This window comes from Mirounga angustirostris, unplaced genomic scaffold (assembly GCF_029215605.1).
Source record: "Mirounga angustirostris isolate CCGP_5_RB_7025 unplaced genomic scaffold, mMirAng1.0.hap1 SCAF_3, whole genome shotgun sequence".
Classification (NCBI taxonomy): Eukaryota; Metazoa; Chordata; class Mammalia; order Carnivora; family Phocidae; genus Mirounga; species Mirounga angustirostris.
In genome coordinates this window covers 163,191,839-163,217,626 of record NW_026991711.1, presented here as the reverse complement: position 1 = coordinate 163,217,626, position 25,788 = coordinate 163,191,839, and the positions used below count along the sequence as shown (strand labels likewise).

The 25,788-nt window shown below is 37.3% G+C and overlaps 1 protein-coding gene across 3 annotated transcripts in view; it reads right to left on the bottom strand.

Annotated features, from left to right (window-relative positions):
• The window catches only part of CARF (calcium responsive transcription factor), a 102,532-nt gene continuing 76,744 nt past the window's right edge, over positions 1 to 25,788 (bottom strand). Inside the window, exon 18 of one of the 3 annotated variants that reach the window (XM_064586935.1) lies at positions 1 to 3,455. The gene's annotated coding sequence lies outside the window, so the exon portion shown is untranslated. The other 2 variants (XM_064586936.1, XM_054506056.2) reach the window with 2 other exon arrangements.

Genomic DNA, 25,788 nt, shown 5'->3' with positions numbered 1-25,788 from the left:
CCCAGGCGCCCTTATATTTGATATTCTAATATTTGACTATGATATGCCTAGGTGTAGCTTTTTTTTTGGCATTTATCTTACTTGATGTTCTCTCAGATTCCTGGATCTGTGATTTGGTGTCTGTCCTTACTTTGGGGAAATTCTCAGTCTTTATTGCTTCAAATATTTCTTCTGTTCCTTTTTTTCCTCTGGTGTACCCATTACACACATTACACTTTTTGTAGTTGTCCCACAGTTCTTGGCTATTTTGTTCTGATTTTTTCAGGTTTTTTTCTGTTTGCGTTTCCATTTTGGAAGTTTCTATTAACATATCCTCAAGCCCAGAGGGTGTTTTCTCAGCCATGTCCAGTCTACTGATAAAAGCCATCCTTCATTTCTGTTATAGTGCTTTTGATCTGTAGCATTTCTTTTTGAATCTTAGAATTTCCATCTTTCTGTGTACATTATCCATCACTTCTTGCATGCTGTTTACTTTATTGCAGCCATTAGCATATTAATAATAATTGTCTTAAATTCCTTGTATGAAAATTCTCAACATCCCAGCCATATATGAGTCTGGTTCTGATGCTTGCTCTGTCTCTTCAAACTGTGTTTTTTGCCTTTTAGTATGCCTTGTAAGTTTTTGATAACCAGCCATGATGTGCAAGGTAAAAAGAACTGCAATAAATACACCTTCAGTAGTGAGGTGTTAAGATATTACAATAAGGGAAGCTTTTTTTTTTTTTTTAAAGATTTTATTTATTTATTTGACAGAGAGAGATAGCGAGAGCAGGAACACAAGCAGGGGGAGTGGGAGAGGGAGAAGCAGGCTTCCTGCCGAGCAGGGAGCCCGATGTGAGACTCGATCCCAGGACCCTGGGACCATGACCTGAGCCGAAGGCAGACGCTTAATGACTGAGTCACCCAGGCACCCAATAAGGGAAGCTTTCTATAGTCCTATGATTAGGTCTCAGTCTTTTAGTGAGCCTGTGCCTGTGGACTGTGAACTTCAGAAGTGTTTCTCAACTTTTTCCCCAATTAAATGGGAAAGGATGGCTAGAATAGGCTGGAGTTGGGTATTTTCCTGACCCCCTGATCAGTCAGGCTCTGGTAAAATAGCTTCTCTTGATGCCAGGCCTTGTTAAAAAGAACAGAATGCTCTGGTCATTTGAAAATGGTTCCTTTTCCTCTTCCCCTCCCAGAAGCACGAGGGGATTTTTCTCCAATATTTACTGTGAAAACTTGGTCAAGCTCCTAGAAATAAAAATCACAAAATTGTGCCCTCTGCCCATGACTGGGACCCTCTAGATTTTTTAACTCACAGAATTGTCCACTTTGAGCCTCCAGTAATTCATTAATTATAATTTAGGTTTCCCATCACAGTAGGAGTCCCTATTGAAGATTTTGCACAGGATTTCTGCCCTGGTAAGTTGTAATTCTCTGTATTCACCTGTCTCTTCAATTTTGGGAGTATTGTTTTCAATTTTGGGAGTATTGTCACAGGAAGTCCTGTGACTTCACATCTCTGATGGAGCTAAGTAGAATTGAGTTTTCAGTTTGTCTGGCATTTTACTTGGTGTTAGGATGGAGTGATGACTTTGAAGATCTTTACATGCTGAACCAGAAACTGGAAGTCCAGTCCATACCTTTGTAGTAGGTACCATAAAGTTGTTTAAGCTTCAGTGTCAGACATGTTAATACAAATACTCTGATTATGATTACATTGATTAGAATATCGGTGATTCCAGAATTTCCTAGCCACCCATTTACAATTCTTTTATTAAGGTACATTACTTTATGTATTCTCCTTCAGAATTACAAAACTAGGGATGCCTGGCTGGCTCAGTTGGCAGAGCTTGTGCCTCTTAATCTTAGGGTTGTGAGTGGTTTTTTTTTAAGATTTTACTTATCTGAGAAAGGGGTGGGAGGAAGGAGCAGTGGGAGAGGGACAAGCAAACTCTGCATCGAGCGGGGAGCCCAACGCAGGGCTCAATCCCAGAACCCTGAGATCACAGCCTGATCCCAAACCAAGAGTTGGACACTCAACGACTGAGCCACCCAGACGCTCCTCAGGGTTGTGAGTTTGGGCCTCACATGTGGCACAAAGTTCACTTAAAATAAAATTTTAAAAAATTAGAATCACAAAATTAGAGAACTGGAAGTTACCTTAGAGATCATGTTATTCATATCTCCATTTTAAATACTGAAAAATCAAGGCCTGATTCTGAATATAACCAAACCTCTAGACCAGCACGGTTCAATAAAAATTTTTGCAATGATGGAAATGTTCCACGTGTGTTGTTCAGTGCAGTAGCCATTAGCCATACATTGCTACTGAACAACTGCAATGTGGCTTGTACAACAGAGAAATATTTTAGTTTTATTTAATTTTAAGTTAAATAGACACCTGTGGCTAATGACTACCATTTTGGATAGTGCAGCTCTAGAGCTAATTTACATTGTAGAAAACACAGAGGATAGAGGAATAAGTTAAATGACTTGTCCTGCAATGCACCACTTGTGCAGGAACTAGAACTAGAACCCAGAGTTCCTCAATCTTAGGCTTTTTTGACTATATTGTGCCGCCTTTTCAGAGTCCATAGGATGATGACTTTAAAGCAAAGTTTCTCAACCTCAGCACTATTGATATTTTGGACTGGACTAATTTTTTTTGTCCTGTTCATTGTAAACTATTTAGCAGTATCCCCGGCCTCTACCCAGTAAATGCCAATAGTATCTTCCAGCTGTGACAACCAAAAATGTCCCCAGACAAAGCCATATATGTTGGGGGCAAAACTGGAGGCAAAATCATCCCCAGCTGAGAACCTCAGATTCCCAGGATTTCCTAATCACATGATGTCCTTCGGGGGGTGCCTGCGTGGCTCAGTCAGTTAAGCGCCTGGATCTTGATTTCCACTCAGGTCAGGGTCTCAGGGTTGTGAGATGGAGCCCTGTGTCAGGCTCCATGCTCAGTGGGGAGTCTGCTTCCCTCCCTCTTCTCCTCCCCCCCACTCAAGTGTTCTCTCTCTCTCTCTCAAATAAATAAATCTTTAAAAAAAATAAATAAAAGATGTCCTTCAGGGTCCCCATAAGAGGCAAGGTAGATCCAACTTGACAGTGCAAATTAATTCAACAGGGCTGCCTATTGGTGGCTACCACTAGAATGGGGACAAAAATCAAGTATGCATAATAGTTTGTTGAGCATTTATTATGTACATAGAACAATATGCTTTACATATTTTATCTCTAATTCTCAAACTAACATTGCAAGGCAAATGGAATTCTCTTCATTTTACGGATTAGATAACCGTGGTTCAGAAAGTTTAACTGGCGCATGGTCACACAGCAGGCCAGCAAAAGGGAAATGCAAAATTCATACCAATTAGCTAGATCTGAATTTTATACCCATGTTATTTTCTACGTAGGTATACATCTCTCTAACAACCTCTTTAGGACTCAGGACTGAAGAGGCATATCTGAAACATAAGACAGAGAAAGGAATATAAATAGGATAAAGAGAATTCTTAAAGGAGTGGGGACATTCAGTGGAGAGATGTGCAGGGAGATACCACCAAATGATTACTACTACAGTTAAGGAAGGAAGTGGTACCTGAGCTAGACCTTGAAAGAATGTCAGAATTTGAGTGTCCAGAAAAAAAGAAAGAAGTCTGAAAAGAGAATGCTTTGGTAAAGGATTGACTCCCGAGGAAATTCTCCTTTGAATTTTGAAGAGACCATGATTTACTTGAGCAGTCTAACTAGGGTGGAAGAAGGAAGGAGATGAGGTTGGGAACATAAAGGCTGCAACTAGCTCACAGTGGGTCCTGAATGCTGGCTCAATGATTGAGATTTCATTCTGTGTGAAATGAGAGTTTTAAAGCAAGGCCCTGACAAGATTAAAATTATAACTGTTGTCCTAGACCTCGTGATATCTTTCTCAAGGCAACATGTAATCCTACACTCTTCACAACACACAGAATACAGTAATTAAAATTCAGTTGAAACATGAAAGAAAACCACTTCACTTTCATGTATAATGAACTTTCTATGGTGCCTGGGAAGTTAATTGAAAGTTAAGACTTCCACAGTGTACAGTAGAGAAAAAAAAGTCTTTAATCAAGAAGAAAAGAGAGGGGCGCCTGGGTGGCTCAGTTGGTTAAGCGACTGCCTTCGGCTCAGGTCATGATCCCAGAGTCCCTGGATCGAGTCCCGCATTGGGCTCCCTGCTCGGCAGGGAGTCTGCTTCTCCCTCTGACCCTCCCCCCTCTCATGTGCTCTCTCTCTCATTCTCTCTCTCTCAAATAAATAAATAAATAATCTTAAAAAATAAAAAAAAATTTAAAAAAAGAAGAAAAATTACAGGAAAATTTTACATATAAATTAATATTTTCTCTTTCTAAATTATTATTTCCTTTTACTTAAATGTGAAGAAAAGAAAATTTTGAGACTGGGAGAGGTTTCTTTTTCTAGGAAAGCAGCTTTTTTGAAATCCAATTGCTCAAATTCAAATTCAAGTTAATCAATATCCGAGATCTGTTGTTATGTATCAAGTATTATTTATCTCTTACAGCAATACAATACTATAAGAATTAGCAAGAAAATAAGGGGCACCTGGCTGACTCTTGATCTTGGGGTTAAGTTTGAGCCCCACTTTGGGTATAGAGATTAAAAATAAAATCTTAGAAAAGAAAAAAACCTCCTTGTAATCTCTACCCCTTGTATGCGGTACAACCATACATCTCAATTACTTTTTTCCCCTACATTCTTCATAGTAAAAGTAAAGAATGTGTGATATTTCTGACATTAATCTAGTAGCATTCTTAGGAACTACATCTGGCACTGGTTTTCAGTTTTTTGGATAATTCTTTTGATTTATATATTCATTTGATTTACTGACTTTTATTTTTTCTGTTTGAGTAATAAAGTGGATTAATAATTATCAGCTCATTTGGAATTAAGATTATGAGATCTAAAGTTCAGAGGTAAAGGCCTATAACTATGACTCATAGGGCTTTACTTTTCCATGTTACAACAAAATTTTAATAGTAATCAAAAAGGTAACACTTTTTAAAAATCTGAGATCAGGTAGTTCCTACTTAAATTGACACTTTGACACATATTAAAGGCAGTCAACTCAACAATGATTAAAACATGAAATGCTTCACAGTTTTTTTAAGACATTTCTGAAAAAAATTACATATTTTTACATATTTCATTTTTCCTATTTCATTAAAATGGATTTAATTAAGGAGAAAGATCTTTGTTTACTGAGCATTACATTCTCATATTTCTTTCCTGCCAAAAGGATCATTAGCTTTTGTTTATCACATGATTCATCATGGTAAAACACATTAGTAGATTAAGAAGATTATGGTTTCCAGCTGTGAATAAGCAGATGGAAAATAGTGCCCTAAAGAAATAAGTATGAATGAAACAAAAGCTTGTTTCAGTACAAATTAAGAGGAAGAATAGAAAATTAAAGAAAAAAATTTTCATTTTAGTTTTTAGGTTTCTAGATGAGAAATCAAGCAGCCTCTGTAAAGAATATATTCTCATCTGAATAATTTCACAAATAGAAATGGCATACAAAAGTCTACTTTCCTAATTATATCTTCTTACTGTTTGCAGTTAACCACTCAGTTTCATTAAAGGTTTTCTGATGTTTTATTTGATATTTTATTACAAAAAAAGAGAACCACTTAGGGTGGTGTAGGATGGGGAGTTATTTTTTAATGGTTATAGAGTTAAAATTAGAGATGATGAAAAAGTTCTGGAGATGGATAGTGGTGATGGTTGCACAATAGTGTGAATATAATGAATGGTAATGAACTTACACTTAAAAATAGTTAAAATGGTAAACTTTACCTTATGTATAGCTTATCATTAAAGAGAGAGAGGGGTGCAATTATTCCACTTGACTAGGATATGGAAAAAAAGGCAAGAAATTCTAAAAGCCAAATTAGGACATTTTGTGTAATATTTTATGCATTATAAATTTTATTTCTCATCAGTCAGCTGTAATAGCTATTAAAAAATAGAGGTTATAGAAGTGATTATAAATTCCAGAGACCTGAGTGACCAGTAACTGACCAGCTGAGTCAGCATATGATTAAAGACAGCAACTTCATTTCCCTTTTAGATTCCCAATACCCCCTTTACAGATTTTGCTTTAAAGGGATGTCTTGATAATTTCCAATCTTGCCAACTTCCTAGGCTGTGCTCCTGGGAATCCTATTTTCTTTCTGTCTCTCCACTCCTATTCTTAACTACCTGTTTAAGTTAAGGGGTGGGGGTGGGGGCTGGGAGTAGACTAATGTAACACAGATATAAAAAGCAATGGGTTAAATAAGACAGGAATTTTTAAGCATTTTAACAGTCTTAAGGTAGGAAAACCTGTCCAGGTAATAGGGCAACTTCATTCCACAAAGAGTCAAGGATCCTAGCTCTCCCCTTCTCATTGCTCTTCCAAACCCCAGGATGTTGTCCTTATTAACTAGCTTATAGGAAGGAGGAGAAAGTGGAAATGAAGGGCCAATTCCTTTTAGATAATATAGAAGTTGCTCTCCCTTCTCATATTCCATGAGCAAGACCTTAGTCAACACCTACATCCAGCTGGAAAGGATAATGGGAAATACTATTTCACACTAGGAATCCATATGCCTAGCTAATACTATAAAAATGGATTTGGGGAGAACAACTTGCAGTCTGCCATACTACCCTATTCCCAATGTCATCAGGATGACTGCACATGGTTTGTTCGATTCTCTTACTATCTCCAGAGACTAAAACTATTAACTTGCACCTATCACATTCTTTTAAAAGGTTCCCCTGGTCTTTTTATTCTATAATTCTTATATAACAATTTTAAAACTTAGTGGTGTCCCTCAAAGGCATTGTGCTCAGAGAAACAAGAAAAAGAGAAACACTGCAGGATCTCTCTTATATGTGGAATCTAAATATATATATTTTTTAAATAAATAAAAACCAAGCTCATAGGGGCACCTGGGTGGCTCAGTCATTAAGCGTCTGCCTTTGGCTCAGGTCATGATCCCAGGATCCTGGGATCGAGCCCCACATCGGGGTCCCTGCTCAGCGGGAGGCCTGCTTCTCCCTCTCCCACTCCCCCTGCTTGTGTTCTCTCTCTTGCTGTGTCTCTGTCAAATAAATAAATAAAATCTTAAAAAAATAAAAACAAAAACCAAGCTCATAGATACAGAGGATGGACTGGTGGTTGCCAGAGACAGGGGTTGAAGGGTGGGAGAAATGGATGAACTGTTGTTGTTTTTGTTTAAATAAATTAAATAAAAAATAAATATTTGGAAAGATCATCAGATATCTTCAAATTTGAGTAAAATTTCTCTTCCTTTTAGCCAACTTTGTGTCATTATTTGTAAATACGCGTGATCCAGGAGACAACCATGACAACTCAGTGTGCATTTCCCCCCATTTTTCTTAATTTATTCAATGATGCAAGTATAATTTTTAACAAAATACAATTATGCTATGCATAAAAAAAACTTAATGGCATAAAACAACTATTTTATTGTACTCACAGATTATGGACCAGGGATGTGGGCAGAGCACAGAAGAGATAACTAGGCTCTGCTCTATCATGTCTGGGGCTTTGGCTGGAAAGCTCAAAGGCTGGGAATGACTCAATGGCTGAGGGCTGAAATAATCTGGAGACATCTTCAGTTACATGGCTAGTGCTGGATGCTGGCTGTTGGCTTGGAACTTTAGCTGGACTGTCAACATAAAAAACTGTTAAATGTGGTCTGTCTGCATGAGCCAGTTTAGACTTCCCCACAGTGATTTCTTAAAAAAGAAACAAAGCACTAGCCATAAGGGAAAAAACTGATAACATTAACTACATTAAAATTTAAAAAGCGTATTCCTCCGAAGCACCACAGACAGAGCAAAAAGAAACCCTGGATGGGGCGCCTGGGTGCCTCAGTTGTTAAGTGTCTGCCTTCAGCTCAGGTCATGGTCCCAGGGTCCTGGGATCGAGCCCCGCATCGGGCTCCCTGCTCCGCGGGAAGCCTGCTTCTCCCTCTCCCATTCCCCCTGCTTGTGTTCCCTCTCTCACTGTGTCTCTCTGTCAAATAAATAAAATCTTTAAAAAAAAAAAAAAAGACACCCTGGAATGGGAAAATACATTTGCAACATATATTTTTAATAAAACACTCTTATTTTGAATATATATAGAATTCTAATAAAAAAGTAATAGAAACTAAGGGTTTTTTTACTTTTTTATAAGATTTATTTTATAAATTTTATTTATAAGATTTATTTTTTGGGGCACCTGGGTGGCTCAGTTGTTAAGTGTCTGCCTTTGGCTCAGGTCATGATCCCAGGGTCCTGGGATCAAGACCCACATCGGGCTCCCTGCTCCAGGGGAAGCCTGCTTCTCCCTCTCCCACTCCCCCTGCTTGTGTTCCTGCTCTTGTTATCTCTGTCAAATAAATAAAAATTAAAAAATTTTTATTTAAATTCAATTAATTAACATATAGTGTATCATCCAGTTACCCCATCCCCCCATCCCTCTCTCCTCCAGCAACCCTCAGTCTGTTTCCTAGGATTAAGAGTCTCTTATGGTTTGTTTCCCTCTCTGATTTTGTCTATTTTTCCCTCTCTTCCCCTGTGATCTTCTGTTTCTTAAATTCCACATTATCAGTGAGATCATATGATAATCTTTACAACTGCCTTATTTTGCTTAGTATAATACCCTCTAGTTCCATTTCGTTGCAAATGGCAAGATTTCGTTTTTTGATAGCTGAGTAGTATCCCATTGTTTGTGTGTGTGTGTGTGTGTACACCACATCTTTACCCATTCATCTGTCAATCCATTCATCTGGACTCTTTCCATAGTTTAGCTATTGTGGACATTACTGCTATGAACATTGGGGTGCAGGTGCCCCTTCGAATCACTACATTTGTATCTTTGGGGTAAATACCTACTAGTGCAATTGCTGGGTTGTAGGGTAGCTTTATTTTCAACTATTTGAGGAACTTGCATATTATTTTCCAGCATGGCTGCACCAGCTTGCATTCCCACCAACAGTGTAGGAGGGTTCCCCTTTCTCCGCATCCTCGCCAACATCTGTTGTTTCCTGACTTGTCAATTTTAGCCCTTCTGACTGGTGTGAGGTGGTATCTCATTGTGGTTTTGATTTGTATTTCCCTGATGCCAAGTGATGTTGAGCAATTTTTCATGTGTCTGTTGGCCATTTGTATGTCTTCTTTGGAGAAATGTTCATGTCTTCTGCCCATTTCTTGATTGGATTAGTTGTTCTTCGGGTGCTGAGTTTGATAAGTTCTTTATAGATTTTGGATACTAACCCTTTATCTGATAAGACATTTGCAAATATCTTCTCCCATTCTGTTGGTTGTCTTTTGGCTTTGTTGACTGTTTCTTTGCTGTGCAAAAGCTTTTTATATTGATGAAGTCCCAACAGTTCATTTTTTGCCTTTGTTTCCCTCGCCTTTGGCTATGTGTCCAGCAAGAAATTGCTGTGGCCGAGGTCACAGAGGTTGCTGCCCGTGTTCTCCTCTAGGATTCTGATGGATTCCTGTCTCACATTTAGGTCTGTTCTCCATTTTGAGTCTATTTGTGTGTATGGTGTAAAGAAACAGTCCAGCCTCATTCTTCTGCATGTGGCTGTCCAATTTTCCCAAAATCACTTCTTGAAGAGACTGTCTTTTTCCATTGGATATTCTTTCTTGCTTTGTCAAAGATTAGTTGACCATAGAATTGAGGGTCCATTTCCGGGTTCTCTATTCTATTCCACTGATCTATGTGTCTATTTTTGTGCCAGTACCATACTGTCTTGATGATTACAGCTTTGTAATAAAGCTTGAAGTCTGGAATTTTGATGCCACCAGCTTTGCTTTTCTTTTTCAACATTCCTTTGGCTATTTGGGGTCTTTTCTGGTTTCATACATATGTTAGGATTATTTGTCCAGCTCTGTGAAAAGAGTGGATGGTATTTTGATAGGGATTGTATTGAAGGTGTAGATTGCTCTAGGTAGCCTATGTTACCTACATTTAGTGTTATTTGTTCTTCAATCCATGAGCATGGAATGTTTTTCTACTTCTTTGTGTCTTCCTCAATTTCTTTCATGAATGTTCTATAGTTTTCTGAGTACAGATCCTTTGCCTCTTTGGTTTGGTTTATTCCTAGGTATCTTATGGTTTGGGGTGCAGTTGTAAATGGGGTTGACTCCTTAATTTCTCTTTCTTCTGTCTCATTGTTAGTGCATAGAAATCCAATTTATTTCTGTGCATTGATTTTATATCCTGCCACTTCGCTGAATTCCTGTATGAGTTCTAGCAATTTTGGGGTGGAATCTTTTGGGTTTTCCACATAGAGTGGAAGAGTGAGAGTTTGTCATCTGCGAAGAGTGAGAGTTTGACTTCTTTCTCGATTTGGATTTTTTTTCTTTCTTTTTGTTGTCTGATTGCTGAGGCTAGGACTTCTAGTACTATGTTGAACAACAGTGATGATAATAGACATCCCTGTCATGTTCCTGACCTTAGGGGAAAAGCTCTCAGTTTTTTTGCCATCGAGAATGATATTTGCTGTGGGCTTTTTGTATATGGCTTTTATAATATGGAGGTATGTTCCCTCTATCTCTACACTTTGAAGATTTTTAATCAAGAAAAAATGCTGTACTTTGTCAAATGTTTTTTCTGCATCTATTGAGAGGATCATATGGTTCTTGTCCTTTCTTTTATTAATGTAGTGTATCACATTGATTGATTTGCAGATGTTGAACCACCCTTGAAGCCCAGGAATAAATCCCACTTGGTCGTGGTGAATAATCCTTTTAATGTACTGTTGGATCCTATTGGCTTGTATCTTGGTGAGAATTTTTGCATCCATGTTCATCAGGGATATTAGTCTGTAAATCTCCCTTTTGGTGGGGTCTTTGTCTGGTTTCGGGTCAATCAAGGTAATGCTGGCCTCTAGAAAGAGTTTGGAAGTTTTCCTTCCATTTCTTTCTTTCTTTCCTTTTTTTTGAAACCACTTCAGAAGAATGGTATTAATTCTTCTTTAAATGTTTGGTAGAATTCCCCTGGGAAGCCATCTGGCCCTGGACTCTTGTTTGTTAGGAGATTTTTTATTACTACTTCAATTTCCTTGCTGGCTGTGAGTCTGTTCAGGTGTTCTGTTTCTTCCTGGTTCAGTTTTGCTGGTTCATATGTCTCTAGGAATGCATTCATTTCTTCCAGATTATCTAATTTGTTGGCATATAGTTGCCCATAATATGTTCTTATAATTTTATTTCTTCGGTGTTGGTTGTGATCTTTCCTCTTTCATTCATGATTTTATTTATTTGGGTCCTTTCTCTTTTCTTTTTGATAAGTCTGGCCAGGGGTTTATTGATCTTACTAATTCTTTCAAAGAACCAGCTCCTAATTTCGTTAATCTGTTCTACTGTTCTTTTGGTTTCTATTTCATTGATTTCTGCTCTAATCTTCAGTAATTCTCTTCTCCTGCTGGGTTTAGGCTTTATTTGCTGTTCTTTCTCTAGCTCCTTTAGGTGTAAGGTTAGGTTGTGTATTTGAGACCTTTCTTGTTTCTTGAGAAGAAACTAAGTTTTTAAATGAGCAAAATAGGGCGCCTGGGTGGCTCAGATGGTTGAGCGTCTGCCTTCGGCTCAGGTCATGATCCCGGGGTCCTGGGATCGAGTCCCACATCGGGCTCCCGGCTCAGCGGGGAGCCTGCTTCTCCCTCTGACCCTCTCCCCTCTCATGCTGTTTCTCTCTCGCTCGCTCTCTAAAAAATAAATAAAATCTTTTTAAAAAATAAAAATAAAAAAAATAATAATAAATGAGCAAAATATTTGGATTGGCCATTCACAGGAAGGGAAATACAAATGGTGAACATATATTGAAAAGGTACTCAGGGCGCCTGGGTGGCTCAGTCGGTTGGGCGACTGCCTTCGGCTCAGGTCATGATCCTGGAGTCCCGGGATCGAGTCCCGCATCGGGCTCCCTGCTCAGTGGAGAGTCTGCTTCTCCCTCTGACCCTCCTCCCTCTCATGCTCTCTGTCTCTCATTCTCTCTCTCACAAATAAATAAAATCTTAAAAAAAAAAAAAAAAGGTACTCAAACTCATTGCACTTAAGGAAATGCAAGTTAAAACCACAATTAATATATTAATGCATATCCTACAGTCCCTTATCTTTTAATTTATAGACTCTAGGTTGGCAGGAGTATACTCTTCCATATGGTGAATTTAATAGTTCACAAATTGTTTAGAGTTAAATCTGATTGTAACACAGACTTTGGAATAAAAAAGTATTGGGTTTAGATATTTGATTCTTGGCTTCCTAGCTATGTATAATCTTGGGCAAGGTACTTAATCTACCTGTTTTTCTTCCATAAAGTTGGGATAATAATACCCAGGCCAGGTGTGAGGATTAACTGATGAATATAAAGCATCTGGCACTCAATAAATGTTATCTATTATCATATTTTGGAACCAGGTAAAGTAAATGGAATTTAAATTGTTGCCAAGTGAACTTGGGAGACCCCAGACCCTGGGGCCTCGACCCAGCCCATCCCAAAGAGGTTGCTGAAGGTTCTTGTTCTCATCACAAGAAAGAATTCAAGGACAGACACAGGACAGCAAAGGAGGAACACATGCAGGAAAGTTTATTAAAGTGAAAGTATACTCTTGAGATGTAAGAGCAGATGAGCTTGAGAAAGGGAGAGAGAGGGAAAGAGAACAAAATCACAAATGAAAGGAGAAATAACAACTAACACCAAGGAAATACAAATAATTATAAGAGAATATTATGAAAAATTATATGCCAACAAATTGGACAACCTAGAAGAAATGGATAAATTCCTAGAAACATATAACTTCCCAAAACTGAATCAGGAAGAATAGAAAATTTGAACACACAGATTACCAGCAATGAAATTGCATTAGTAATCAAAAAAACTCCCCCAAAACAAAAATTCAGGACCAGATGTCTTCACAAATTCTACCAAACATTTAAAGAAGAGTTAATATCCATTCTTCTCAAACTATTGCAAAAAACAGAAGAGGAAAGGAAACCTCCAAACTCATTCTCTGAGTACACTATCACCCTGACACGAAAACCAGATAAAGACACCACAAAAAAAGAGAACTACAGGGCAGTATCTCTGATGAACATATATATAAAAATCCTCAACAAAGTACTAGCAAACCAAGTCCAACAAAACATTAAAATAATCATCCACCATCATCACATGGAATTTATTCCTGGGATGCAACTGTGGTTCAGTATTCCCAAATAAATCAGTGAGATATAGTACGTCAATAAGAAAAAGGATAAAAACCATATGATCACTTCTATAGATGCAGAAAAAGCATCTGACAAAGTACAACTTCCATTCATGATAAAAATCTTCGACAAAGTAGGTGTAAAAGGAATATACCTCAACATAATAAAGGCCTTGTATGAAAAACCCACAGCTAACATCAAACTCAATGGGGAAAAACTGAGAACTTTTCCCCTATGGTTAGGAACAAGACAGAGAAGTCCACTCTCATCATTTTATTCAACATAGTACTGGAAATCCTAGCCACAGCCATCAGACAACAGAAAGAAATAAAAGGCCCCAAATCATTAAGGAAGACGCAAAACATTCACTATTGCAGATGACATGATACTATATATAGAAAACTTAAAGACTCCACCAAAAGAACTGTAAGAACTGATAAATGAATTCAGTAAAATTGCAAGAAATAAAATCAATGTACAGAAGTCTGTTGCATTTCTATACACCAATAATGAAGCAGCAGAAAGAGAAATTAAGAAAACAATCCCATTTACAATTGCACCAAAAATAATAAGATACCTAAGAATAAACCTAACCAAAAAGGTGAAAGACCTGTACTCTGAAAACTATAAAACACTGATGAAAGAAATTGAAGATAACACAAAGAAATGGAAAGACAATCCATGCTCATGGATTGGAAGAACAAATATTGTTAAAATGTCATTACTACCCAAGGCAATCTACAAATTTAAACATTCCTATCAAAATAACAACAGTATTTTTCACAGAACTAGAATGAACAATCCTAAAATTTGTATGGAACCACAAAAGATCCTGAAGAGCCCAAGCAATTTTGGAAAAGAAAACCAAAGCTCGGAGCATCACAATTCCGGATTTCAAGTTATATTACAAAGCTGTAGTAATCAAAACAGCATGGTACTGGCACACAAATAGACACATAGATCAATGGAATGGAATAGAAAACCCAGAAATAAACCCACAACATTATGGTCAATTAATCTTTGACAAAGTAGGAAAGGATATCCAATGGTAAAAGGACAATCTCTTCAACAAATGGTATTGGGAAAACTGGACAGCTACATGCAAAAGAAAGAAACAGGACCACTTCCTTACATCATAGACAAAAATAAACTCAAAATGGAGTAAAGACCTAAATGTGAAACCTGAAACCATAAAAATCCTAGAAGAAAGAGCACAGTCAGTAATTTCTCTGACATCAACCATAGCAATATCTTTCTACATACATCTCCTGAGACAAGGGAAACAAAAGCAAACAAAACAAAACAAAACTGTTGGGACTACATCAAAATAAAGAGCTTCTTTTTGCACAGCAAAGGAAACAGTCAACAAAAGGAAACCTATAGAATGGGAGAAGATATTAGCAAATGACCTATCAAATAAAGGGTTAGTGTCCAAAATATATAAAGAACTTATACAACTCAACACCTAAAAAAAATAACCCAATTAAAAATGGGTAGAAGACATGAACAGACATTTCTCCAAAGAAATACAAATGGACAAAAGACACATGAAGAGATGCTCAACATCACTCATCATCAGGAAAATGCAAATCAAAACTACAATGAGATATCACTTCACACCTGTCAGAAGGGCTAAAATCAACAACACAGAAACAACAGTGTTAGCAAGGATGCAGAGAAAGGGAAACCCTCTTGCACCGTGGAGGGAATGCAAACTGGTACAGACATTCTGGAGAACAGTATGGAGATTCCTCAAAAAGCTAAAAATAGAACTATCCTATGATCCAGCAGTTACACTACTAGGTATTTACCCAAAGGATGCAAAAATGCTGATTCAAAGGCATACATGCACCCTGATGTTTATAGCAGCATTATCAACAATAGCCAAATTATGGAAACAGCCCAGATGTCCATCAACCGATGAATGGAAAAAGAAGGGAAAAAAAAAATATATATATATATACCAGCCCTTTATATATATATATATATATATTAGTCATCAAAAAGAATGAAATCTTGCCATTTGCAACAACATGGATAGAGCTAGAGAGTATAATGCTAAGCGAAATAAGTCAAAGACAAATACCATATGATTTCACTCATACGTAAAATTTAAGAAATAAATCAAACAAAGGGGAAAAAAGAGACAAACCAAGAAACAGACTGTTAACTATAGAGAAGAAAATGGTGGTTACCAGAGGGGAGGGAGGTGGGGGGGATGGGTGAAGTAGGTGAGGAGGATTAAGAGTACACTTATCATGATGAGCACTGAGTAATGTATAGAATTTTTGAATCACTACATTGTACACCTGAAAATAATATAACCCTGTATGTCAACTATACTGGAATTAAAAAAGAGAGCAAGAGTGAGAATGAAAAAGAAAGAGCAAGCATGGGAGCTGTGATTCTTGAGTTTGGGTTTCTATCTTTTAGTGACAGTTGTTGACAAGGGGGTGGCATACTCATTACTCAAGGCAAGGATTTCTTAGAAGCAGGGTTTGGAGCCTTTTCCTCCTTAGTTGGTCAGGGGTTTCTTGTCATGGCCCCTGTCATCTTGGATCTGTCTCATCTGATCCGGCTTCTTGTGGAGTGCTGCTAGGACAGGCTCTGACTTTCCAGATAGCTGGCCATGACTTCTTCTTTGGTGGCCTCTAGGCCTCTTGCTAGAACCTAATTGCCTACTCTAACAAAATAAACAATGGCTTTATGATCCACTATTACTTATAGTCTGAATGCTGTATAACTTGGGGAAGGATAGGGCAAGCAAGTTAAAAAGAAAGTGCATGATGCTAGGTAGCAAATCATAATATTTTTCCTTTTATTTCTCTTTTTAAAGGATTTTCTTTTTTAAAAAAAGATTTTATTTATTTTAGAGAGAGAGGGAGGAGGAGAATGCAAGAGGGGGAGTGGGGGGGCAGAGGGGGAGGGAGGGGAAGAGGGAGAGAATCTTCAGCAGACTCCAAGCGTGGACCCTGAGATCATGACCTGAGCAAAACCAAGAGTCAGATGCTTAACCAACTGAGCCACCCAGGTGCCCCAATATTTTTCCTTTTAAATGACCTTTGAAACATTAGGGCTTGCACTGTAAGTTCAATATACATTACTAAAAGAACAAATGATTAAACATATTGTCACTTGCTGTGCATTTAATATCTACATACAAGGTCCACACAATTCTTCATAAATGAATATAATTCCTGTTTCATGACAAGTGACTTAGTTAATTTCTGCTCATTTTCTCTATAAAATAAATGCTTCAGTCCTGCATTGTGAGCAGAATTATTGCAAAGCTAAAGAAAATAGGAAATTTAAAAATTCTAAGATTTAATAGTTGTGGCTTATCTAATCTCAAATTTTAAAATTACTCAGCTAAGTATAAGAAGACTACTTCCAAATGATTATGTCTAAATAATTTCAGCTCCAAATGATTTTGCATGTAATAAACATGTCACTTATTCCCTATTATTTGGTGTCCTCAGCTATAAAATAAGAAAAGACTACTTGGTTCTAGCACAGAAATTTTGTGACGTTAGGCAATATGTGCAAATAGAAATAAAGTGAATAACAAATCCTATCCCATGAGGGAAATATAAAGAGCAAATGAGATATTGTATATATTACAGATTTTTCTACAAACTATACATTTCTCAAAGTGTTATTTTTATTGTTGTTAATATTATTATTACTATAAAGCCATTAACCCAATACAATAGTATCTAAAGGGAAGATTACTGTAGGAAGTCAGAGTCTACAGATATTTATAATGCATGCAGTAGTAGTCAATTTTTATAATATATGTAGTAATATATTTAATAGTAAATATATTATGGGGTGCCTGGCTGGCTCAGTCCATAGAGCATGTGACTCTTGATCTCAGGATCATAAGTTTAAGTCCCACTGTGGGCATGGAGCCTACTTTAAAAATAAAAGTAAATGTATTACTATATAAATATAGTGAAGGCTGATGCAATATTTCACAAAATGGCATCTTCTCCACTTGCTTTGTATCTATGAAATTTTAACCACTTGGTTTATCTCCAGCGATCTGAATTATTTTGCTCCTTCTTTTCATTTTAACATTCTAGTTTTTAAGTATAAATGTTTCTCAGTATGCCCCAACACAGACTTGCGAAGAGAAAAAAAGGGATACTTTCCACTAAACTGTTTTTACCAACTAGCTGGCCCTCCTGAAATTTATCACCCATCATAACCATCATTAAGCAAATGAGTCTGTGCTGTTCACCCTAAAGTACAGTACAAGGAGTTGCTTTTGTGAAGTAACTTGATGACAAATCAACATCTCTTGTGACCTTCAATTTGGGACTTAATCACTTTCTGTCTCAATGTACAGCACGTGTCTTTGAATAGTCCTCTATAATGCAGGTGTCTCTGAATTTGAGCGGCTCAGGAAGATCGCTATTTCTTTAATATGCCTCTTTGGACTTCTTCACATGAATTTTCTTAGTATGTGCATCACAAAACTTACCAGTTGAACCATTATAAACATACTCCCAAAATTTGGTGAACATTTTTAGTCATTTCTGTATGACTCAGTAACAAGTAGAGTATTAATTTAAATTGATCCACACAATGGAAATTTATTTTGTGTTTGGAGATCCAGATTTATGCTTAATGTAATTTTCCACTGTCATGACTAGATTTTCACCTATGTTCTGCTCAATTTTCAATCTTCATATCAGAACAAATTATTTTATAATCTTACGTACCCACTAAGTCATTTGGTACTTACGTGTGACTCCAATGTTGGTTATTAAATGCCCTTTTCAAAAAAATGTATTTAATAAATGTGTTTTTTAGGCTTCAGATTCAGATAGACAATTCTGTCCTTTCCAGATAAACTGGGGGAAATTATTTAACCACTTTGAATCTCAGTGTCTTCATCTAAAAAATGGGGATAATAATACCTTCCTCACAACATATCAAACCCCTAATTCCTTACAACTCACCCACTCCTGGCAAAGGTGAATCTGAAAAATGAAAATTCATTGTGTTGGGACAATTGGTTACTTAAAAACAAAACAAAACAAAACAAAACTCCATTTAAATTTTACCTGCACTCTGTACCGAAATAAGTTCAATATATGGGGGAAAAAAAGACTTAAAAGCTATAAGATATTTATTTACTGTCTAAAGGAGAAGGACTAGGCATAGGACTAAGCATTTTAATTACCAAATTAAAGGGCAAACTAGAAAATGAGAAAAAGAACTATTTATAGACAGAGTTAATACATTAAAATATAAAACATGTTAAGTTTCATACTGTAGCCTTGGGGAAAAGATGAGATAGAACTAATATACAGACACAGTAAGAAATCAGAGATAAAAATAGGCATCTACAATAAAAAACAAACTATATATGACACTTCTGTATAATAAAGATTTAACTCACCTTTGTCTTTGGTTCCTGGGAGTAAACTAAGTTCCTAGAATTTCCCAGGTAAAAGGAATGTCTCTATTATTCATGAGCCCTTTAGATCACATCTGAATTTATGCAAATGAGGTTACTCATGGTGGGCCCTAGATACCTTCAGGATAGTTCAGGATAGCTGGTCATGCCTGAAAGACCAACCATGTGATTAGAAGTCTGGGGCTTTGAGTCATATGATATCAACTCAACCTCCTGACCTCTGGGAAAAGGAGGGGGCTGGAGAATGAGTTCCATCACAGGCCAATGATTTAATCAATTGTGTCTATGTAATGAAACTCCAATAAAAGCTAAAGTCATGAAGCTCAGTGGTCCTTCCTGGTCAGTGAGCACATTGATATGATGGGAGGGTGAAGTGCCCTGATTCCATGAGGAAAAAAGTATGGGAACCTCTGCATTCAGGACTCTCCCAGACCTCACATTAAATGTCTCTTATTAGGCTGTTTCTGTCTTGTATTCTTCTAATAAACTGTGATTGTTAAGTATAGTTATTCTTTTTCAAAGATTTTATTTATTTGAGAGAGAGAATGAGATAGAGACAGCATGAAAGGGGGGAGGGTCAGGGGGAGAAGCAGACTCCCTGCTGAGCAGGGAGCCTGATGCGGGACTTGATCCCGGGACTCCAGGATCAGAACCTGAGCCGAAGGCAGTCACCTAACCAACTGAGCCACCCAGGCGCCCTGTTAAGTATAGTTCTCAGTCATTCCAGCAAATTATCAAACCTTCAGGGGTCATGGGATTGTCCCAGATTTGTAGGCAGCTGGACATGCAGGGGCCAGGGGACTCCACTTTTGACTGGTATCTGAAGTAGGGGCAGTCTTGTTGGAGACCATGTCTTTAAATTTGTGTGGTCTGTGCTAACTTTGGGTGGTTAATGCCAGAACTGAATTGCAGTATACCAGTTGGTATCAGAATAAACATTAATTACTTAAGATCTATTAAGAGATGCATGAAAGAATGATTGCCAAAATATTAATGGTGGTTATCTCTGGACTGATTTCAGGTGATTTTTACTATTTTAAAAACATCTTTCATATCTTAATCAAATTTTTTATTATGATCATGTGTCATGTGTCATGTATATAATGAGGGAAAGGATGCTTCTTACATTGTAGGGAGAAAAAGGAAGCTCTTGACGACATACTATTAGGTAAAGAAACTAAGATTCTGAATAGTAGGTATTATATGATCCATTTACATTTATATATATATCCATGTATATTTACATATACATACTTAAAGAATATGGAGATATGTACATATTAGTAGAATAAGAATAGGAATACTATACTCTAAAATGCTGTTGATAATGGTTATCTATAAGGAAGTGTGTCAGGGAGGAAGTAATTTCCTATGTATGCTTCCATATTTGAATCTTTTACAACTAGAGATCTACTCGAGTAATAAAAGAAAAACAATGATCCCATAAACATGTTTTTAAAAAATAAACAAAGGACTGCAGAGAGAAAGGTAGGATTTACAAACATTACATAACACAGGATTCACATCTGGGCAGTTCTTCCACTGATTTACACCCTATCCTAAGGGAGATAACTTTCCCCATCTCTTTCCTACTGCTTTTCCCTAAATGTTTTTCATTGATTTAATAAATCAAATGATTTAAAGATCTCAACAAAAAATTTAAAAATGAAAAATAAAAAAAGATATTTTTTTAACATTTTTTAATTTTTAAATTTTTATTATTTTTATTTTTTTAAAGATTTTATTTATTTATTTGACAGAGAGAGACACAGCGAGAGAGGGAACACAAGCAGGGGGAGCAGGAGAGGGAGAAGCAGGCTTCCTGCAGAGCAGGGAGCCCGATGCGGGTCTCAATCCCAGGATCCCGGGATCAAGACCTGAGCCGAAGGCAGACGCTTAATGACTGAGCCACCCAGGTGCTCCCTTTTTTTTTTAAATACAAGGCCAACAGAAATTGATTTTTTAACTGAATTGCAATATAAAAATGGGCTAGTGGATATGAAAACACTTCACTAATAAAAAATGTTAATCTGAACAAAAGGTATTTCAAATTAGAAGTCTTTAAATTATCATATTTAATTCTCATGAGGATGTGATTAAATGCACAATCAAAAATTACTTTGAGATAGACAATAATTTATGGAAAAAAATTTGATAATATTACCAAGAGTAAAAATGCTTATGCTGTTCAGTTATTTTATGTGTAGGAATCCAAACCAAAAACATAGTAGTCAGAGACGCAAAAACTGACTTTTATACAAAAAATATTTGGCATTAAAAATATTGAAAATGTCTAAATTTTCAACAATCTGAGGATGAATAAAATAGATGTGAAAAACATGTTATGCAATACTATGCATCAATTAAAAACATTTTGAAGAAACCTTTAATACAATGTAGTGTTCATTTTTTAAAAAGGTAGGATTTATAACTGCATATGATCCAAATTATGTTTAAAGAAGACAAATTACCGTAATCCTCTCTTATCCATGAGAGAAATGTTCCAAGACCCTCAATGGATGCCTGAAACCATGGATAATACTAAACCCTATACATACCACGTCTTTTCCTATACATACCTACAATAAATTTTAATTTATAGACTAGGCACAGTAAGAGATTAACAACAACTAGTAATAAATTAGAACGACTACAATAACATCGTTTCCACTCTGAAAATCACTTTGATCAAATAGGAAACGAACCTGTAAAACTTATGTATCAGGAAATTTAATGATTTAGAAAGGGGGTTAAAAAAAAAGATTTCGTATCTATAAAATCTTCATCAGACCTACTTCGTGTACAAATTATTCCACTTAATAGCTTTTTATTACTGTTCTGCTTCCAGTCCCTGTTGACAAATACTCCTATCATGAGAAATATTATCAACATATTTGTAGGGCCCATGTGGATAGTTGCCACAGGTCCTGGGCACCACATAGCCAAGCTATTTCAGAGAACCATTGAATTCTATCATTCAACCTCAGTCCTCAGGTTGCAGAGGAAGAAATCGAGGGCCAGAGAAATAAAGTGATTCACCTAAGATAATTCAGCTAAGTGCCAGATCTAGTCCTCTGCTTCTACTACTTCACAACAACTTTAGATATCTCACAAACTACTTAACAGCACCCATTGCTGAATTTCACACTGCAGTTATTTCCTGTGAAAACACTTTTAGTCAAAGGGTAGAGACAAAAATCGAAGAATTAATTGGACATAAAATTGCAGGGCAGGTTTAGGAGAAATTATACAGCTAAAGGTTGTAACTAAATGAAATTCATGATTATTTTAAACCCTCTCTTCCTCCTTTATATTTTTTAAAGTGGAAATGGGTAAAGCTCTAGCTTCTGTACTTGCTACTACAGAGTTAAAATCTATGGAACTGTAAACTCTAGTGTAATTAAAAATTAAAATGATCTCAGTGTTTCCATGGAACTAAAAAGACTCCATGAATAAATAATCACTATTATGCAACTGATACAGAAGTCTGTTACTATGAAAGCCACAAATTGTTTTATAGCTACTACAAGCTAGATGTTTTTGCTTTGTTTTGTTCTTTCCTATATCCTTTGGTTAAATTATTTTTGAAGAATATCAAAGCATTACAATGTATTTTCAAATATTAATCAAACCTGAAAAGACAGGAAGGGTCTTCTTAAGATAGTTAATATATTTATATAATTCTAATCATCTTTTTAAAGGCAGAATTTATTACTGCCACCTAACCATATTTTAGGTAAAAGCAAAATAAGTAAAAAAGTTTAATGTTTATTAAATTAAAAATTGACTAATGTATAAAGAAGATAAAAATTGAAAGCTTAAGGTAGTTGGTTTAAAAAAGACTAGAAATCAGGAGCACCTGGGTGGCTCAGTTGTTGTCTGCCTTCTGCTCTGGTCATGGTCATGATCTTGGGGTCAGCAGGGAGCCTGCCTCTCCCTCTCCCTCTGCCCCTCCCCGCCTTGTGCACTCTCTCACTCATAAATAAAATCTTTAAAAAAAAAAAAAAGACTAGAGAGCAGAAAGACAGACTTTTCTGAAATATTTTTATAATCAAGTCTAAAAATCTGATATGCCTCACTTGTAGGGGAGTGTTATATATAAACATGGTTTATTAAGGGCCATTCAGACTGGACTTACCACCTTATATTGTAATGTCTCTTGGACACCTCTGTTATAATACATTGTATATACTGAATATGTATTTGTTAACTAAGGGATTGAAGAGATTGCTTTAATTAGCAACTAATCTAATCTGAGATGCTTCCTGCCTCGACATTTCCTCACAGATTCCAAAGTGGACTCAATTTACCTGTTTTAAGCATTCTTGGTGTTCCTTTTAACTTCTTAGATGTATTTCCTTCTCTAACTAACCTAAATGTTGGAGGGCCTCAGGGCTAGATCCTGTGCATTCTTCTCTCTTTTTTTTTTTATGTTATGTTAATTACCATACATTACATCATTAGTTTTTGGTGTAGTGTTCCATGATTCATTGTTTGCATATAACACCCAGTGCTCCATTCCGTACGTGCCCTCTTTAATACCCATCACCAGACTAACCCATCCCCCCACCCCCCTCCCATCTAGAACCCTCAGTTTTTCTTCTCTTCTTTATCTGCATTTTTTTCCTCAGGTGATCTCTCTGTTCTCTAGTTTTTCATTACCATCCATATGTTGAGAGATCACAAAAATATTTATCTCCAATCCTGACCTCTATACTTATAACTCCAAATGCCTACTTAACATTTCCATTTGGAAGTCAAAACCAACCAGGCCCAAAAAATAGCTCTTGCTTTTCTTTTCTGAATCTATTCCTCCCCTCAGTTTTCCTCAACTCAGTAGAATTCACTACCATTCACACAGTTGCTCAAGGCTAAAAACTTGGCAGGAGTCATTCTTCATTCCTTCCCTTCACATGCATCCCCACATGTCCTCTCCATCAGCCAACCAATCAGCAAATCCTTATGATTCTATCTCCAAAATATATCCTTAATTTGTCCATTTCTCTTTGCTTCCTGTATCACTATCACTCTAGATCCAAATCACCTAAGCTCTCACCTGTGCCATTCCAATAACCTCCTAATTGTTGTCCCCGTTTCCATTCATGTCCCCCAAAATACATTCTTCTACAACATATACACCCAGGTATATCACTCCTCCACTAAAAATCCTCTAATGGGTTTTGTTTTACTGAGAATGATATTGATACTATAATTACCATGGACTCCAAGGCCTTCTGCACTTTTCTGACCTCATCTCATACCACCTTTTCTATTGCTTCTAAGCTAAAACCACATTGGCCTTTCTGTCCTTTAATACCTTTTTTCCACCTCAAGGCCTTTGCATTTACTGTTCCTCCTACCTGTGAAGCTCTTCCCTCTGCTTTTTGAATGATGGTTCCTTTTTATCTATTGTGTGCTATCTCCCTAAAAATACCACTACAATAACCTGTTGATAAAGCAAAACTAAGTTTTTTGCTTATTGCAGTAAGGAGAATACTACCTTGACAGATCTTAGCAGTGTCTCTGAGGAGGAAGGGCAAAGGTGAGATATTTATGAGGTTTGGGGGTTCTAACTTCAGTTCTTCAATGCAAGGGCCTCATTAGTATTGAGTAAAGTCTGCAAGGCTGATGGGGAAACCTCAAGTCAAAGAGTCCTCCTTCTCACAGAAATGGGACCATCTTTGTACTTCTGCCATCTCAGCCATTGCCTGGGAGCAGCCTGTGGGAAGCACAGCTTCTGCACAAGCACCATGGTAGATCCAGAGCACAGCAGCTGGGACCATTTCTCAATTACTCCATCTGCAGCAGGAGCTCTGAGCGGCTCATTTTCATAGCTGCCGTGGCCTACCTCTTGTCTTGAGCAGATTTCTCTCTTCCCACAGGTCAGAGTGCCAGTGTTCCATGGTTCTTCTGGGTCTGTCTTCCTGAGGGGAAACTCAGAAGGAACCTCTGACACTGGAGTTGATCTTTAGAGTTACAACTGGTGTTCATGCTCTCCCACTTCCAGTAGTTATTCTAATTTCCCTCGCCCTCAGCTATTACCTCACCAGGTCTTGGAGGTTTACTGGTGGTACTGATGTAGGAAAGACGTTAGGGTTCGGGGCCGACGGCCAAGAAAGAACTCTTGAGATGTCTTTGGTGCAAAAAGGTGGTTTTATGAATGCACAGGGACAGGACCCGTGGGCAGAAAGAGGTGCACTGGGGTCATGAGGAGTGGTGATTATATACTTTCAAGTTGGGAGGGGGTTAGGGATAGTGTAAGTCTCTAAGAAATTTTGGAAGCAAGGTTTCCAGAACCTTGAGGGGGCAAGCTATTATTAGGAAAAGGTCATCTATTACTGTCTAATAACACCTTAGTCATGAGACCCTTCAGATGTATATCTGACTGCCAACATATATCTTGGGGTGTAGAGATGAAGTTTCCAAAGGAATTTTTTTATGTTAGAGGAGACTTACAGGATCCTGGGGGTCAGGCTAAGATTGCCTTTTGCCCTTAGCGAAGTGTAACATTGAGGTAGCTGAGTTCCTAGAGGAATGTCACTCCGCTTGTTTCAAGGACTTGTCAATGGGCTGTAGGTACTAAGGAAATTTAATTTTTCTTTTGCCTTTGTTTCCCACATCAGTAGGACTCAAATCGAGCAATCATATTGTTCTGACGCTGACACTGCTGCATGCATCCATTCACAGTTACAATGGGGCATGGAAATACCAAAAGGTGCCCAAATGAATCATCTGGGTTCCACCTGCAGTCTCCCTGTTCTACGTCCTCCTGCTGATCTGGGTTGATCACCCCTGCCAGTATATTGATGCTTCTTCTTACCTGTTGGTGCCTGGATACAGGGACATCAAAGTGCACTGACAGCAGCTCTATAAGATAAAGCTGCTGTCTTATAGTTGAATAAAAACTTTGTGTTCCCCCTGGCAAGAGTATGCTCCCTTTGGGGACCAGGACCTACAGAGTCCAGAATTAAAAGGATGGGAAGCAGAAAATCTCCCAGTCATGTCATCGGGGAATGTCATCGGGGCTACTCCTGCTTCTGTCCTTGGTGACTGGACCCATGTATTCTTCCTGTCAGGAACACAGCAACATACAGAGTTCT